At 47.9% G+C, this 16,098-nt stretch overlaps 1 pseudogene; it reads right to left on the reverse strand.

Annotated features, from left to right (window-relative positions):
* Positions 1-2,708: 2,708 nt before the first annotated feature.
* Positions 2,709-16,098, reverse strand: part of LOC124025539 — a 74,865-nt pseudogene continuing 61,475 nt past the window's right edge.

Here is a 16,098-nt window from a genome sequence, read left to right on the forward strand (position 1 = left end):
ATACCTCCCTACTGAATGTTACCCTGGTCACGTCTCTTTACAGATGGAGGACACCTCTAAAGAATGTTACCCTGGTCACGTCTCTCTTTACAGATGGAGGATACTCTGTTATGTAACTAAACACAGTTAGCCACTGTGAGCATGTCCAACCACCTGCTTCCTCACTACAATGTCCTCCAGGGGGTTGCAAGGGTGTGTGTACTCATTATGGACACATGGTAAACACTGGTGTTGTAGAGAGGCAGTAACAAGTGGTTTCCCTGGCTCAAGTCGCCAATGCCAACTAAACACTTCAAGATGGCAGCAATGAGCGGACTGGCCAGGCTTCGCTGCTGCTATGTTACGCCATGCTCTGCACCAGCCCTGGACTCCAGATTTTGACCAGGGTCCAGTGGTAATTAGAAAAAAGCTCTGGGTCATCTGGTGTAGCCTACTTCCCCCCAAACTCACCCCCCTCTATCTAGCTCCCTCCCTCCTCCCCGCTCCATTTTACAAGTCATTGTGCATGCTCATTATTGCACTGGTGTGTGTGTGTGTGTGTGTGTGTGTGTGTGTGTGTGTGTGTGTGTGTGTGTGTGTGTGTGTGTGTGTGTGTGTGTGTGTGTGTGTGTGTGTGTGTGTGTGTGTGTGTGTGTGTGTGTGTCTCTCTCTTTCTGGGAAGCATGGAGGTGGTCCCTGGAAACACGGTGTGGTTTTAGGTGGCATGGAAATGGCATTAGTTTTCACTCTGAGAACTGTGTCTGCAGCAGTAGTCTGTACCAGCCTGGGTTTAGTAGCCTACAGTGCCTGAATGAAATGTTCCTACCTGTCAAAAAGAAACCCCCCGCCATGCATTTCAGTCAGTTATCAGATGCCACATATAGGGAGAAGGTTTTATTCTGCTTTGGTTTTGATTTATGCTTTATAAAGGAAAGTCACATTGAGATTGAAAATCTCCTTTTCAAGTCAGTCTTGCATATGTTTTGCACCAAGGTTATCTTCCCACTGGATATTTACTATAATACATCAGTCCCTAAACAACACTCCTAGATGTCTCCCAACTTCTTTTAAGTCAAAAACATTATCTAGGTCAACCAGTCTTTTATTCCAAACTTTTTCATCAATGAACATGCTTGTGGAGCAACTCACTGGTGTATTCAAACTGCAGACTGTATTGGAGGGCTTTGGTTCTGTGTTGAGAGGGAGAGCTGGATCTGACAGAGGGTTGCAAAGTCACAGCAGGGGGTGTGTGTGTGTGTGTGTGTGTGTGTGTGTGTGTGTGTGTGTGTGTGTGTGTGTGTGTGTGTGTGTGTGTGTGTGTGTGTGTGTGTGTATGTGTGTGTGTGTGTGTGTGTGTGTGTGTGTGTGTGTGTGTGTGTGTGTGTATGCCTGTGTGTGTGTGTGCCTGTGTGTGTGTGTGTGTGTGTGCCTGTGTGTATTGCCTGTGTGTGTGCCTGTGTGTGTGTGCCCTGTGTGTGTGTGTGTGTGTGTGTGTGTGTGTGTGTGTGTGTGTGTGTGTGTGTGTGTGTGTGTGTGTGTGTGTGTGTGTGTGTGTGTGTGTGTGTGTGTGTGTGTGTGTGCCCCTGCAGCATGTTGATGCCATTTCAGTCATCCGGTATCCTGTCCCTGCACAGCAGTGCATGCTGGGATAGCAGGGGTAAAGTACAGACAAACTGGCTCATCAAAACAGAGGGGGTGACGAGGGTTGGCTTAAAGTCTACATGGGTTTCAGCCATCACTCAGAGTTCCCTGGGGGTGCCTCGATTCCTAAGTTCCCTGGGGGTGCCTCGACACAGGGTACAGCCTACACTCCAAGTTCCCCTGGGGTGCCTCGACACAGGGTACAGCCACACTCCAAGTTCCCTGGGGGGGTGCCTCGACACAGGGTACAGCCTGCACTCCAAGTTCCTGGGGTGCCTCGACACAGGGTACAGCCTACACTCCAAGTTCCCCTCATCTCTTACGGGTGTCAAAAAATGTGGCAAACTCTACAGAGCTATGTTGAGCAGCGACTTCCTGCTAGCAATTCACTTTGTGTTCAATTGTTGGCATTTGTATTGTGACCTAAATATCAGCTAATTGTCTGAGTAGCTGTCCTCAGATTAGAGAAATCTGATTGGAGGATATTTTTATTATTCTGGGAAACAGGCCTGAGATGAGCCGGGAACCACTGGTTTTGTGTAGTGATATTTGTGACAAAGGGAAAGTCAATTACCACAGAGAGAATGGCAGGTCAGAGATGCTCTCTGACAAGTTGATCCTAGCCATCAGGTCTGATGATCAGGTCTGATGGAAGGTAAACCAACGCAGGTGAATGCAGGAGGAATAATGTCTAATATAAAGTCAAGGCCTAGTTGGTCAAATAAAAACACATTGAGTTTTAGGCAGTGATCTCTGAAGTTATTTAGAGTCAAGCCACGTCAGGGTATATTTATTGATGATGATGATGGTGGTGGTGGTGATGTAACATTGGTCAAAGACTACAGTCAGATTCCTTTTTAAGGGAGTTAAATGACTTCTCTCTCCCCACTGAAATATGGCAGCAAACAGAAACGATACCAGCATACGTTTTTATGGATGAAACAATTACTCCATTAAAAGACCATTTCACCGGTCCAGTATGGAGGGTATTAGTGACCATCTCATTGGTAAGGCTATTTAGGGTGTGTCCATGAGACCATTCCATTACTCCAGTATTCACGGTGTAGGGTATTGTGTAGGTGTCCTACCTGACTGTGGCCTGGTGATGGCGCTCTCTGTACAGGGATCCCTCCCCACGTTGTTGAAGGCCTTCAGGGTTATCACATAGTGAGAGCTGGGGTCTGAGGGAAGGAGAGGGCCAGGGAGAGTAAGAGGGCCAGGGAGAGTAAGAGGGCCAGGGAGAGAGAGAGAGAGGGCCAGGGAGAGAGAGAGAGAGAGGGCCAGGGAGAGAGAGAGAGAGAGGCCAGGGAGAGAGAGAGAGAGAGGGCCAGGGAGAGAGAGAGAGGGCCAGGGGAGAGAGAGAGAGGGCCAGGGAGAGAGAGAGAGGAGAGGGCCAGGGAGAGAGAGAGAGAGGGCCAGGGAGAGAGAGAGAGGGGCCAGGGAGAGAGAGAGGGAGAGAGAGAGAGAGGGCCAGGGAGAGAGAGAGGGGCCAGGGAGAGAGAGGGAGAGGGCCAGGGAGAGAGAGAGGAGCCAGGGAGAGAGAGAGGCCAGGGAGAGAGAGAGAGAGAGGGCCAGGGAGAGAGAGAGAGAGAGGGCCAGGGAGAGAGAGAGAGGGCCAGGGAGAGAGAGAGAGAGAGGGCCAGGGAGAGAGAGAGGGCCAGGGAAAAGAGAGGGCCAGGGAAGAGAGACAGGGAGAGAGAGAGAGAGAGAGGGGCCAGGGAAAGAGAGGGCCAGGGAGAGAGAGAGGGCCAGGGAGAGAGAGAGAGGCCAGGGAGGGGAGAGGGCCAGGACCAGGGAGGGAGAGGGCCAGGAGAGAGAGAGGGCCAGGGAGAGAGAGAGGGCCAGGGAGAGAGAGAGAGGGCCAGGGAGAGAGGGCCAGGGAGAGAGAGAGGGCCAGGGAGGAGGGGCCAGAGAGAGAGAGGCGGGGAGAGAGGGCCAGGGAGAGAGAGGGCCAGGGGAGAGAGAGAGAGGCCAGGACCAGGGAGGGGAGGGCCAGAGAGACCAGGAGAGGAGAGAGAGGGCCAGGGAGAGAGAGAGAGGGGCGGGAGAGAGAGGGCCAGGGAAAGAGAGGGCGGGAAAGGGGGCCAGGGAGAGACGGAGGGGGAGAGAGACGGAGGGAGAGAGAGAGCGTTATGAAATAATGTAGCTAATCAAGTCCAGACTCTGAGACCCTCTGCTCATAGGATCAGGATATTCATCATCTTGACAAAAGGTGTATATTGAAACCCATTCTCTGCGTTAGTTTTAATGAAAGCTAAATTATGCAACATTATCAGTGGTCCCCCCTAACCATGTTGTAATTACAGTAGGCTACAGGACACTATGAAGCACAGCCAGGCATGCAGTCAAAGACTGTTCACAGTCATGCATCAAGAACATGGTTCCACAACAACACACTATCAACTATGACGGCAACGACCCGGAGGGCAACAACCCAGAGGGCAACAACCCAGAGGGCAACAACCCAGAGGGCAACAACCCAGAGGGCAACAACCCAGAGGGCAACAACCCAGAGGGCAACAACCCAGAGGGCAACAACCCAGAGGGCAACAACCCAGAGGGCAACAACCCAGAGGGCAACAACCCAGAGGGCAACAACAGGGTGTGCTCACTGAGTTCTCAATGCTGTAGTAGCGCTGCTTGTAGTCCACCTTGATGGTCTGGGCGTGGGGGCTGCCGATGCCGTAGCCGATGGTGTAGCCTCGTACCACCATGTCCTGGTTCTCCGGCGGCGTCCAGCTCACCACGATGCTGTTGACCAGCGGGCGCACATGTAGCGAGCTGGGGATGTCTGGCACCCTGGACTCTGGAGGGAGGAAAACTCAGGAGATCAAACTTATATCAAATTATAACACAGTAAAGAAATTAAACACAACAAATATTAAACACTCCATATACTTTAGTCTAGAATCAAGACAATAAAATACATTAAAACTAAACCATAAATATAAAGGTAGCAGTGAGACCACATTAAGAGGGTTTGAAGGTATTTATGATGCTGATAAACGAACAAGTAAACAAAACATGTTGCACTGAACAATTCAGACTAGTGAAAGTAGTCAAGATCAGGGCTGAGGTAGAGGGATTTGACTGGTCAGTGTATTAAGGGAAGAGGTAAGGATCAGGGCTGAGGTAGAGGGATTTGACTGGGTCAGTGTATTAAGGGAAGAGGTAAGGATCAGGGCTGAGGTAGAGGGATTTGACTGGTCAGTGTATTAAGGGAAGAGGTAAGGATCAGGGCTGAGGTAGAGGGATTTGACTGGTCAGTGTATTAAGGGAAGAGGTAAGGATCAGGGCTGAGGTAGAGGGATTTGACTGGTCAGTGTATTAAGGGAAGAGGTAAGGATCAGGGCTGAGGTAGAGGGATTTGACTGGTCAGTGTATTAAGGGAAGAGGTAAGGATCAGGGCTGAGGTAGAGGGATTTGACTGGTCAGTGTATTAAGGGAAGAGGTAAGGATCAGGGCTGAGGTAGAGGGATTTGACTGGTCAGTGTATTAAGGGAAGAGGTAAGGATCAGGCTGAGGTAGAGGGATTTGACTGGTCAGTGTATTAAGGGAAGAGGTAAGGATCAGGGCTGAGGTAGAGGGATTTGACTGGTCAGTGTATTAAGGGAAGAGGTAAGGATCAGGGCTGAGGTAGAGGGATTTGACTGGTCAGTGTATTAAGGGAAGAGGTAAGGATCAGGGCTGAGGTAGAGGGATTTGACTGGTCAGTGTATTAAGGGAAGAGGTAAGGATCAGGGCTGAGGTAGAGGGATTTGACTGGTCAGTGTATTAAGGAAGAGAGTAAGGATCAGGGCTGAGGTAGAGGGATTTGACTGGTCAGTGTATTAAGGGAAGAGGTAAGGATCAGGGCTGAGGTAGAGGGATTTGACTGGTCAGTGTATTAAGGGAAGAGGTAAAGATCAGGCAGGGCTGAGGTAGAGGGATTTGACTGGTCAGTGTATTAAGGGAAGAGGTAAGGATCAGGGCTGAGGTAGAGGGATTTGACTGGTCAGTGTATTAAGGGAAGAGGTAAGGATCAGGGCTGAGGTAGAGGGATTTGACTGGTCAGTGTATTAAGGGAAGAGGTAAGGATCAGGGCTGAGGTAGAGGGATTTGACTGGTCAGTGTATTAAGGGAAGAGAGGTAAGGATCAGGGCTGAGGTAGAGGGATTTGACTGGTCAGTGTATTAAGGGAAGAGGTAAGGATCAGGGCTGAGGTAGAGGGATTTGACTGGTCAGTGTATTAAGGGAAGAGGTAAAGATCAGGCCTGAGGTAGAGGGATTTGACTGGTCAGTGTATTAAGGGAAGAGGTAAGGATCAGGGCTGAGGTAGAGGGATTTGACTGGTCAGTGTATTAAGGGAAGAGGTAAGGATCAGGGTTGAGGTAGAGGGATTTGACTGGTCAGTGTATTAAGGGAAGAGGTAAGGATCAGGGCTGAGGTAGAGGGATTTGACTGGTCAGTGTATTAAGGGAAAGAGGTAAGGATCAGGGTTGAGGTAGAGGGATTTGACTGGTCAGTGTATTAAGGGAAGAGAGGTAAGGATCAGGGCTGAGGTAGAGGGATTTGACTGGTCAGTGTATTAAGGGAAGAGAGGTAAGGATCAGGGCTGAGGTAGAGGGATTTGACTGGTCAGTGTATTAAGGGAAGAGAGGTAAGGATCAGGGCTGAGGTAGAGGGATTTGACTGGTCAGTGTATTAAGGGAAGAGGTAAGGATCAGGGCTGAGGTAGAGGGATTTGACTGGTCAGTGTATTAAGGGAAGAGAGGTAAAGATCAGGGCTGAGGTAGAGGGATTTGACTGGTCAGTGTATTAAGGGAAGAGGTAAGGATCAGGGCTGAGGTAAAGGGATTTGACTGGTCAGTGTATTAAGGGAAGAGGTAAGGATCAGGGCTGAGGTAGAGGGATTTGACTGGTCAGTGTATCAAGGGAAGAGAGGTAAGGAGAGAGTTTTACCGGAAGAGGTAAGGTCGGGGCTGAGGTCGAAGACTGGTCTCTGCGGTGCTCCACTCTGTGGCGGGCCCGGTAGCCGTTCACTGTGATGGCTGATACTCTGAACGTGTACTCTGTCCCCCGCTCCAGACCTGACCACAACAACACACAGATAGAGAATTAGTCAGAGTCAGACAGGAAGCCCAGTTCCATTCCTCCCTCTTCTACCCAAAGTGCCCTCATCTTGTTCACTCCCCCTCAATCAAGTGCTTTGAAATGTTTGAGGCGGAAGTGAATAAGTAGTGCGCTCTTTTGACAGGCAGACCAAGAAATGTAATTGGGTTTGTGTGCAGAATCAGCCACAGGCTAGGTCCATCAGTTTCTGCAGATAGAATACTGTCCAAACTTTCCTTTCAGTGGGCTTCTTAAAGGATGTACAAGCAGTGCATCCCTCACTCCACCACTCATCGAGCTGGGCATGCAGACACACTAAATATTTGAAGACGTAATATTTCAAGAGGAAGTCCAATATTTCTTTGCTTGTGTGAAGGGAAAATCTATAACTCTGTCAGGGGTGGGATCAAGAGAGAGACTCATCAAGAGAGAGAGCTCGTCGTCGTGATCAAGAGAGAGCTCGTCGTCGTGATCAAGAGAGAGACTGGTCGTCGTCGTGATCAAGAGAGAGCTCGTCGTCGTGATCAAGAGAGAGCTCTGGTCGTGTCGTGATCAAGAGAGAGCTCGTCAGTGTGATCAGGGCTGAGAGAGGATTTGACTGTCGTCGTGATCAAGAGAGAGCTCGTCAGTGTATTTTGACTGTCGTGTATCAAGGGAAGATCAAGAGAGAGCTCGTCGTCGTGATCAAGAGAGAGCTGATCAAGAGAGAGCTCGTCGTCGTGATCAGATCGTCGTCGTGATCAAGAGAGAGCTCGTCGTCGTGATCAAGAGAGAGCTCGTCGTCGTGATCAAGAGAGCTGGTCGAAGTGAATAAGTAGTGCGTGATCAGGGCTGAGAGCTTTGACGTCGTGTATTAAGGGAAGAGGTGATCAAGAGAGAGCTCGTCAGTGGGTTTGTGATCAAGAGAGAGCTGGTCAGTGTATTAAGTGATCAGGGCTGAGAGAGCTGCAGTAGTTAGAAGTGATCAAGAGAGAGCTGGTCAGTGTCGTGATCAAGAGAGAGCTCGTCCACCATTCATGACGTCGTGATCAAGAGAGAGCTCGTCGTCGTGATCAAGAGAGAGCTCGTCGTCGTGATCAAGAGAGAGCTCGTGAGGTAGAGTGGACGTCGTCGTGATCAAGAGAGAGCTCGTCGTCGTGATCAAGAGAGAGCTCGTCGTCAGTGATCAAGAGAGAGCTCGTCGTCGTGATCAAGAGAGCGTCGTCGTGATCAAGAGAGAGCTCGTCGTCGTGATCAAGAGAGAGCTCGTCGTCGTGATCAAGAGAGAGCTCGTCGTCGTGATCAAGAGAGAGCTCGTCGTCGTGATCAAGAGAGAGCTCGTCGTCGTGATCAAGAGAGAGCTCGGTCGTGATCAAGAGAGAGCTCGTCGTCGTGATCAAGAGAGAGCTCGTCGTCGTGATCAAGAGAGAGCTCGTCGTCGTGATCAAGAGAGAGCTCGTCGTCGTGATCAAGAGAGAGCTCGTCGTCGTGAGCATCGTCGTCGTGAGCAAGAGAGAGCTCGTCGTCGTGAAAGAGAGAGCTCGTCGTCGTGAGCAGAGAGAGCTCGTCGTCGTGATCAAGAGAGAGCTCGTCGTCAGATCAAGAGAGAGCTCGTCGTCGTGATCAAGAGAGAGCTCGTCGTCGTGATCAAGAGAGAGCTCACGTCCTCTTTCCAATCCAATGGGTTTGATAGAGATGAACCTTCTGCCATTGATCACGATGCGTCTGTGGGGGAATTTACACATGAGCCGTTTGAATGTAGCCCAAGCAAGCCGTTCCCGATAGAAAACTCAGAGAAGAAAGAGGACACTGTTTACTCCTGGAGGAGTGGAGCTGGATCCCTGCTTGGACCACCATCACCGCCACACTGCTGGGTCGGCTACATCACCGCCACACTGCTGGGTCGGCTACATCACCGCCACACTGCTGGGTCGGCTACATCACCGCCACACTGCTGGGTCGGCTACATCACCGCCACACTGCTGGGTCGGCTACATCACCGCCACACTGCTGGGTCGGCTACATCACCGCCACACTGCTGGGTCGGCTACATCACCGCCACAGGCGTGTTTTGGAAATTCAAAGTCGTGGGAACCACCCGCTGTTTTTAAAGAACATGTAGCTGCACTAACTGGTGCACACATTTTCTTAAGAGTCGGATTGGACTTATCTGTTTGGACGCTAAATGCTAATCGTGTCGTCTCTCCCTTCACTACTACGGGCTGTCCCTGAGGCAGACTGCTGAAAACCACCCAGACACTCCAGGACTCCAAGGCTCTAGAAAGAAAATCTCTAGCTTAAATGCCTTTGAACCAACAAACACCCCTGTTGCACCCCAAATATAAATCGGGTTTGACTTTCAAGTGTGTATTCTCTTTGATGCTGCACCACACAGCGTGAGACGGGGCCAGAAAAGTTGCTGAGACAACATGTAATATTCATTGCCGTCGCTACAGTCTGATATGTATTGTACTACAGTAACGGTATAATAGCAGTTTGGATGTGAGATGTTGAAGTAACACAGACGATGAAGGAAAATGATGACTCCAAACAACACGCCAGACAAAAAGCTAAAATGAAAAGCGCTCCAGTGATACAACATCTGGTCAGTATGGGACCACAGTATTCAACTTAGAAACTTCCAATTGGCTCCAAAAGTTAAACTACCAGCAGTAGCCACAGAGCCTTCGGCCAATCTGAAAACTAGACTTGTTTTAGAACACGCTAATCAAGAATCACATGATTTCCCATGTAAGATATTGCATGTGCATGACTAATTCAACTCCGTGATGAGTCATGTGATGAGTACGTGATGAGTACGTGATGAGTACGTGACTTGGTATGATAGGAGAGCTTACCGTCGATGAGTTGGAATAGCTGGGTGCCTCCCGTGGTTTCTGCCGCCTCGCTCTTCCGCGTTCCTTTCCGGTAACGGATCTTATACCCAGTAATCTCGCCGTTCTGGGCGCCTGGTGGTGGGGGCTGCCATCGGACCATGATGCTCTGGGTAGGGGTGTGGAACGACACACAGTGAGTACATAGTCTAAGACACGGGGGTTACAGTTTCTACTGCTGAACCACAGGGAAATGGTCATATTCACAGAAAACTGACCCACTGTTTTCAATGTCAACTTTTTCCATTCACAAATTTCATTTCACTTCCTGAATTGCAATGGATTCGAGCCCAACCCAAGGACAATACTGAATAATCTCTAGCTGCCACCATTGACTTTAGAGGTGGAATGACAACCACAGGACTTTGCAGATAAAATCACACCAGGGCAATGAGTGGGTGGTTATGGCAATACACAGTAACACCACTCGCTGTGACATTGACGTCACAGGGCTAACCTGACCAAGGTCAAAAGGCGACATTACACCGGCCTCACAAAGCCTTACACCAGTCTTATACCAGCCTCACAAAGCCTTACACCAGTCTTATACCAGCCTCACACCAGTCTTATACCAGCCTCACACCAGTCTTATACCAGCCTCACACCAGTCTTATACCAGTCTTATACCAGCCTCACAAAGCCTTTCACCAGTCTTATACCAGCCTCACAAAGCCTTGCACCAGTCTTATACCGGCCTCACAAAGCCTTACACCAGTCTTATACCGGCCTCACAAAGCCCTACACCGGCCTCACAAAGCCTTGCACCAGTCTTATACCGGCCTCACAAAGCCTTACACCAGTCTTATACCAGACTCACAAAGCCTTGCACCAGTCTTATACCGGCCTCACAAAGCCTTGCACCAGTCTTATACCAGCCTCACAAAGCCTTGCACCAGTCTTATACCGGCCTCACAAAGCCTTGCACCACTCTTATACCAGCCTCACAAAGCCTTATGCCAGTCTTATACCAGCCTCACAAAGCCTTGCACCACTCTTATACCGGCCTCACAAAGCCTTGCACCACTCTTATACCAGCCTCACAAAGCCTTGCACCACTCTTATACCAGCCTCACAAAGCCTTGCACCAGTCTTATACCGGCCTCACAAAGCCTTGCACCACTCTTATACCAGCCTCACAAAGCCTTATGCCAGTCTTATACCAGCCTCACAAAGCCTTATGCCAGTCTTATACCAGCCTCACAAAGCCTTGCACCAGTCGTAAAGCAGACTGATGTTAGAGGGTAATGTAGTGGTGAAGGAGAAGAGAACAGGCTGTCTGTTGGCGAAAGGAGGAAATAAAGACATTCATAATAAATAAAGAGTGGAGGAGAGGAGCCCTGGTGAGAGGAGCCCTGGTGAGAGGAGCCCTGGTGAGAGGAGCCCTGGTGAGAGGAGCCCTGGTGAGAGGAGCCCTGGTGAGAGGAGCCCTGGTGAGAGGAGTGGCTCCCAGCGAGAGAGAGAGTGATGGATTCAGGTCCTTAGCTGCAGGCCCTGCAGTGCACTGTGGGATGGTGTGGAAGGAGGGAGGAGAGATACTGTAGACTGGGTGTGTGTGTGTGAAGGGACGGGTGGGGGGAACTCAGCGTGAGAGAGGAGTTAATTAACACAACCCCACTGTCGCTCACACACACACACACAAAAACACACATGCACGCCAACATTAACACACATCCGTGAGTTGGGGGAACAGCACTAATTAAATCTGTGCTAAGTGTGTTCAATTAGTTCATTTCCATTTTCTTATAGTGCGTTCTTATTTCAGCTACATGCTTTCCCCTCACCCCTTCCCCCCCTTCTCTAAAATACAAGTTAAATTGAGAGGGGGGTTGTGGTTCACATGTTGAGACTACACTTCCCCTTGTATGTTAGTTTTCAACCCTCAGGCCTGACTGACTGACACGGCCCACAGGACAGAGCAAATTAAACAATTAAAATGAGAAATTGCATTTTGTGTCTTAATCTAATTAGAAATGTATTTTATAATGATATTCATCCATATAAGGCCATTCATTACTGGTATCAAACGGTAACATACAGGACAAGTCTGACAAAGGAAGAACAAAGTAAAACCTGATCTGATTGACCAGTAAACAGAACAAATAAGATCACAAACCAGTTCTAGATGCAAGTCAGACTGAATCCATTTCTAAATACGTGCTACTATAGTGGTGCTAAATACACACCCATCTCTATAGTGGTACTAAATACACCCCACCCATCTCTATAGTGGTACTAAATACACCCCACCCATCTCTATAGTGGTACTAAATACACCCCACCCATCTCTATAGTGGTACTAAATACACCCCCCATCTCTATAGTGGTACTAAATACACCCCCCATCTCTATAGTGGTACTAAATACAACCCCATCTCTATAGTGGTACTAAATACACCCCCATCTCTATAGTGGTACTAAATACACCCCCATCTCTATAGTGGTACTAAATACACCCCCCCATCTCTATAGTGGTACTAAATACACCCCCATCTCTATAGTGGTACTAAATACACCCCCATCTCTATAGTGGTACTAAATACACCCCCCCATCTCTATAGTGGTACTAAATACACCCCCATCTCTATAGTGGTACTAAATACACCCCCATCTCTATAGTGGTACTAAATACACCCCCATCTCTATAGTGGTACTAAATACACCCCCATCTCTATAGTGGTACTAAATACACCCCCATCTCTATAGTGGTACTAAATACACCCCCATCTCTATAGTGGTACTAAATACACCCCCATCTCTATAGTGGTACTAAATACACCCCCATCTCTATAGTGGTACTAAATACACCCCATCTCTATAGTGGTACTAAATACACCCCCATCTCTATAGTGGTACTAAATACACCCCATCTCTATAGTGGTACTAAATACACCCCCATCTCTATAGTGGTACTAAATACACCCCCATCTCTATAGTGGTACTAAATACACCCCCATCTCTATAGTGGTACTAAATACACCCCCATCTCTATAGTGGTACTAAATACACCCCCATCTCTATAGTGGTACTAAATACACCCCCATCTCTATAGTGGTACTAAATACACCCCCATCTCTATAGTGGTACTAAATACACCCCATCTCTATAGTGGTACTAAATACACCCCCATCTCTATAGTGGTACTAAATACACCCCCATCTCTATAGTGGTACTAAATACACCCCCATCTCTATAGTGGTACTAAATACACCCCCATCTCTATAGTGGTACTAAATACACCCCATCTCTATAGTGGTACTAAATACACCCCCATCTCTATAGTGGTACTAAATACACCCCCATCTCTATAGTGGTACTAAATACACCCCATCTCTATAGTGGTACTAAATACACCCCATCTCTATAGTGGTACTAAATACACCCCCATCTCTATAGTGGTACTAAATACACCCCCCATCTCTATAGTGGTACTAAATACACCCCCATCTCTATAGTGGTACTAAATACACCCCCATCTCTATAGTGGTACTAAATACACCCCCATCTCTATAGTGGTACTAAATACACCCCCATCTCTATAGTGGTACTAAATACACCCCCATCTCTATAGTGGTACTAAATACACCCCCATCTCTATAGTGGTACTAAATACACCCGCCCATCTCTATAGTGGTACTAAATACACCCCCCCATCTCTATAGTGGTACTAAATACACCCCCATCTCTATAGTGGTACTAAATACACCCCCATCTCTATAGTGGTACTAAATACACCCCCATCTCTATAGTGGTACTAAATACACCCCCCATCTCTATAGTGGTACTAAATACACCCCCATCTCTATAGTGGTACTAAATACACCCCCATCTCTATAGTGGTACTAAATACACCCCCATCTCTATAGTGGTACTAAATACACCCCCATCTCTATAGTGGTACTAAATACACCCCCATCTCTATAGTGGTACTAAATACACCCCATCTCTATAGTGGTACTAAATACACCCCCATCTCTATAGTGGTACTAAATACACCCCATCTCTATAGTGGTACTAAATACACCCCCATCTCTATAGTGGTACTAAATACACCCCCATCTCTATAGTGGTACTAAATACACCCCCATCTCTATAGTGGTACTAAATACACCCCCATCTCTATAGTGGTACTAAATACACCCCCATCTCTATAGTGGTACTAAATACACCCCCATCTCTATAGTGGTACTAAATACACCCCCATCTCTATAGTGGTACTAAATACACCCCCATCTCTATAGTGGTACTAAATACACCCCCTATCTCTATAGTGGTACTAAATACACCCCGCCCATCTCTATAGTGGTACTAAATACACCCCCATCTCTATAGTGGTACTAAATACACCCCCATCTCTATAGTGGTACTAAATACACCCCCCATCTCTATAGTGGTACTAAATACACCCCCATCTCTATAGTGGTACTAAATACACCCCCATCTCTATAGTGGTACTAAATACACCCCCATCTCTATAGTGGTAATAAATACACCCCCATCTCTATAGTGGTACTAAATACACCCCACCCATCTCTATAGTGGTACTAAATACACCCCCATCTCTATAGTGGTACTAAATACACCCCCATCTCTATAGTGGTACTAAATACACCCCCCATCTCTATAGTGGTACTAAATACACCCCACCCATCTCTATAGTGGTACTAAATACACCCCACCCATCTCTATAGTGGTACTAAATACACCCCCATCTCTATAGTGGTACTAAATACACCCCCCCATCTCTACAGTGGTACTAAATACACCCCCCATCTCTATAGTGGTACTAAATACACCCCCCATCTCTATAGAGGTACTAAATACACCCCACCCATCTCTATAGTGGTACTAAATACACCCCACCCATCTCTATAGTGGTACTAAATACACCCCACCCATCTCTATAGTGGTACTAAATACACCCCACCCATCTCTATAGTGGTACTAAATACACCCCACCCATCTCTATAGTGGTACTAAATACACCCCACCCATCTCTATAGTGGTACTAAATACACCCCACCCATCTCTATAGTGGTACTAAATACACCCCCCATCTCTATAGTGGTACTAAATACACCCCCATCTCTATAGTGGTACTAAATACATCCCCCATCTCTATAGTGGTACTAAATACACCCCCATCTCTATAGTGGTACTCAATACACCCCCATCTCTATAGTGGTACTAAATACACCCCCCATCTCCGTCTGCTAAATGACTTAAATGTAAATGTAAATGATGGTACTAAATACACCCCCATCTCTATAGTGGTACTCAATACACCCCCATCTCTATAGTGGTACTAAATACACCCCCATCTCTATAGTGGTACTAAATACACCCCCCATCTCTATAGTGGTACTAAATACACCCGCCCATCTCTATAGTGGTACTAAATACACCCCGCCCATCTCTATAGTGTTACTAAATACACCCCCATCTCTATAGTGGTACTAAATACACGCCCATCTCTATAGTGGTACTAAATACACCCGCCCATCTCTATAGTGGTACTAAATACACCCCGCCCATCTCTATAGTGGTACTAAATACACCCCCATCTCTATATTGGTACTAAATACACCCCCCCATCTCTATAGTGGTACTAAATACACCAAGCCGCAAGATGTCCTGACTCCTGGCTCATTCACAAACGGACACAAGTGAGCTGGATAGAAAGCCTTCCTGTGTGAGATGAGCCTCTAGATGTGTGAGCCTCTAGGAGTTGTGATAGAGAGAGAGAGACGAAAGCCTTCAGACAGGCACAGTCTCCAGCCGCTTACTGGGTGGGTCGATACAGGTTTCAAGCACAACGCTAGCAGTCTGAGTGTGAGCTGAGCCCACTGACAAGAGCTAATGGCATGGAAAACAGGGTTCGGCCCACAGCTATCACATCACCTGAGAGGTAGGAGAGTGTCTGCGTGCTAAAGAGAAGTGGCTGACTTGTGCTTACCTTTGAGTTGTGAACTTCCACAGTGAGGTTTTGAGGAGGGGCACTGGGGACTGTAGGGGTAAAAACAAGGTGTTTTACTCTTTAGAACTCAAGAGAGATCACGTCAACACACCAGGTCTTTAACATCTTCCTCTTCAGAAAGAAGACTACCCGTTGTGATCTACCCATTTCTCCTATGAGAGAGGAAGAGTTCCGCTCCTTCATCTGTCCCCTGCTTACCATCAGACAGGGTGGTGACGGTGATGTCTCCTGTGGACACTCCCGGACCGTGCTTGTTGAAGGCCACCACTCGAATGCTGTACTCTGTGAACTTCTTCAGACCCATCAAGGTGTAGGACAGAGCTCCAGCGTCTATGTCCTGAGAGGTTGAGAAGAGAGGTGGTACACACAAAGTTAAGTATGTGCTTCTGTAGATTTATTTTGTACTTCTCCTTGTTTTGTACTACTACTACCACCATCACCACTACCATTACCACCACTATCACTACCACTACCACCACTACTACTATTACTATCACCACCACCATTACCACCACTATCACTATCTACCACCACCATCTA

Source organism: Oncorhynchus gorbuscha, unplaced genomic scaffold (assembly GCF_021184085.1).
Source record: "Oncorhynchus gorbuscha isolate QuinsamMale2020 ecotype Even-year unplaced genomic scaffold, OgorEven_v1.0 Un_scaffold_2275, whole genome shotgun sequence".
Classification (NCBI taxonomy): Eukaryota; Metazoa; Chordata; class Actinopteri; order Salmoniformes; family Salmonidae; genus Oncorhynchus; species Oncorhynchus gorbuscha.